The sequence below is a fragment of the Medicago truncatula genome, chromosome 4 (genome assembly GCF_003473485.1).
Source record: "Medicago truncatula cultivar Jemalong A17 chromosome 4, MtrunA17r5.0-ANR, whole genome shotgun sequence".
Lineage (NCBI taxonomy): Eukaryota > Viridiplantae > Streptophyta > Magnoliopsida > Fabales > Fabaceae > Medicago > Medicago truncatula.
In genome coordinates this window covers 60,959,985-60,963,110 of record NC_053045.1, presented here as the reverse complement: position 1 = coordinate 60,963,110, position 3,126 = coordinate 60,959,985, and the positions used below count along the sequence as shown (strand labels likewise).

The window sequence follows — 3,126 nt, the reverse complement described above, 5'->3', positions numbered from 1 at the left end:
GGTCTATTTTGAGGCCAGCAGAAACACATGCAGAATTTGTTTGTTCTGATTATAGCCTCTGACCTATATTACATTGCATGGCAGCGTATATATAGCTAGGCTTTGTTTTCTTATGTTTTGTTTCTCTTATATGTATGCTACATTCTGTACTACCCCCCACCCTGCATATTTATCCATCAATCATGTGATTATCAACAACAACTGAGCTGAGCCCAAAGAAAAGCTTTTTGTAAATCAATTATTACATCTCACCCTGCTAAATTATATGTGTGACCACCATCTTTGTGCTACAATTTTATTCGTCTAACTCTCAGACCAAAAGGTTACAAAAGGGTTGCTGTAAAGACTGTAAATTCAAAACAGTCTGCTGTTAATTCCTTTTTTCCAAACAAAATACTCCCTCCCTCTCTCCCTCCCGCAATAGATGACTCATTTGAAAATGTGTAATTTTAACCTAATTTACTTTGACCACATTTTTCTACTAATATATAAGATAATATCATATAAGATGTCGTTAAATTCATCTTGATGAGTATTTTCAAAATATTAAATTTTCATAATTTTTTCTAATATATTATTCAAGATATTTAAGCTCAAAATTATGCATAATAAGGTCAAGTGTGTCATGTACTATGAGACAGAGGGAGTAATACTTTTGGTGTTTCATATATAGTTTTGGACAAGTTTACTTTTTATTTAATTCCATCATACTCTTTTATGGAAAAAGATAGTTGGAATGTAAGTCTAACCATGTCTAAGATTAAACAAATCAGGTATTGGTGACCTCCCCCAGGCCCAACTCACTTAAGTTTTTAGTATTTATAAAAAAGAAAGTCACAAATTACTGATGAAAATTTTCATAATTACACAATCTAAGGTGTGATTAAGATTAAACAAAGAAGTATTTTATGAAACAGCAAAATCTTTGGAATCTGGTTTTCAGTAGTTAAGAGATAGTAGTAAATAGATTGCAGGGTGATGACTGATAAAAAAAGATAAGTGAAACCAAAAGTAACTTTGGAGATGCAGGGTATCGAACCCTGTACCTCCCGCATGCAAAGCGGGCGCTCTACCATTTGAGCTACATCCCCAATCTGTTAATTGTTTGTACGTGTTAATTCAAGTATCAATCTGCAAAATTAGGACACATTACGTTACACAATTTTGTTTTTGACATAACGGTTGATTAATACAATGATATAAGTTCAATTGATTCCTTAAAAAAATAAAATTAAGTTGATTAATGATTATAATATGCTTAAATATGTACGTATAATAATGCAAAACACATAATGAAATCATTTTCTGTTAACTTAAATTTATTCTTTCTTAACCATTTAATCTATGCATAATCAATACTATACTTGAATCAATATGCACTGACATTATATAAAAAATTACATATTACATAGACGTTAAATTATATTTCACTATGTACTACACCCTCCGGTCACTAATATAAGCAAAAATCCACTTTTTAGATACATTCAATTAATGATGTATGTGATCTTTATTATATGTCACATACATCCTTAAATGAATGTATCTTAAAAGTGAATTTTTGCTTATATCAGTGACCGGAGGGTGTATGTATATAAGATTCAGAAAATAATATTTTGAGATTGTACCCAAAAATAAATAAATTTGTGACGACACAATTATGAGATAAGATTAAACTCTTATCAGTTAGTTATCACTATAGTTCGACTATACAACAAAATCATAATTGAACAACTGAATCATGAATCATATGACAATTAATTTAAAACATCGATTGAAATACAACCTAATTAACTGAATTTATCAATATGAAAGCAACGTCTCCACAATAAAGTTAAATGACCCACAATCTACACATTACAATAGGTGCCACAGAGTCCCTTTTTATTTGTTTGATATTAAAAGTGGTAGAGACAATATGGAAAGAAATCTAATATCCTTAGTCATGTTGGTGTGTGTATATCTCCCCAAGAAGTCATTCTTTCTATATTCTCTAACTCTTTATTCCAAACAGCTTTTCTAATTTAAAATAACCGCTTTTGTTGATTATTGGTGCATTATTTAGCTAAAGGGTGTTAAATATATAATGTGATAAATACAATCAAAGAAAAAGAACGAGATCCATGACATTTTTACGGGGATCAGCGTACAAAGAGAGTGTGGCAACAATGATGGGCAGGGGTTGTCAATTGTCTTGCATGTAATATAAAAAGATGGATAGAGAAATAAAGGAACATACTTTCATGACTTTACTTTTTTTTTTTTTTTGTATTACCCTTTTACTTTCTTTGCTTTATTTGCGTCACCCAATTTAGTCTCTTTGATTTCAACAATAAAAGTTTCTTCCTCTTTTCTCATTTATACCCCTGTATTACTCTCTAATCCATTAGAACCATGCAATGTAACCCGACCCGCTTGAAATCCGATTAACCCGAGAGGAAATGCATAAATAAGTGGGCGTGATCGGTTGGGTTGGGTGGTAGATCCATGGGTTTACGTTTTTAGTTTGAGATGGTCTAATCGGTTCAATAAGACTCATTGTTGTGACATTGTTTCTCAAAGAAAGGAAAGGATGTTGTTAACATGATGAAAGTTTTAAAGCCCTAACTCTTTCACATTTCATAAAGGCTTAAATATGATTTTCATCCCTGTAATTATAGGCCGTTTGATTTTTCATCTCTGAACTTACTAATCCTTCCATTTTGCCCCTGTAATTACTAATCATTTGAAAGTTCGTCCCTCTTCCCGGATAATCACTGCCACGTCATCAAATTAGCAAAATGGCATGGGAATTGACAAAAATACCCCTGACTTATTTTTAAAAATTTAAAAATCTGAAAATAATTTTAAAAATTTAAAAAAATATAATTTTTTGAAATATGAAAAAAATATAAAATTATAATAATTTCGAAAAATATAATTTTTTGAAATATAAAAATTATAAAATCTGATTTTTTTAAAAATCATAATAATAATTTCGAAAAAATTTACGATTATATAATTTAAAAAAATATATTTTTTGAAATATGAAAAAAATGGAAAATTATATATATTTTTTAAAATCAGAATATATAATTTCGAAAATTATTAAAAAATCTGATTTTTTTTAAAGATTTTTTAAAAATC

The 3,126-nt window shown here is 29.3% G+C and overlaps 1 non-coding gene across 1 annotated transcript; it reads right to left on the bottom strand.

The window, feature by feature from the left end:
- Window positions 1–1,018: 1,018 nt before the first annotated feature.
- TRNAA-UGC (transfer RNA alanine (anticodon UGC)) lies at window positions 1,019–1,091 on the bottom strand. Its single transcript has one exon. It is a non-coding gene; the product is annotated as a tRNA-Ala (tRNA).
- Between the last annotated feature and the right edge of the window lie 2,035 nt (window positions 1,092–3,126).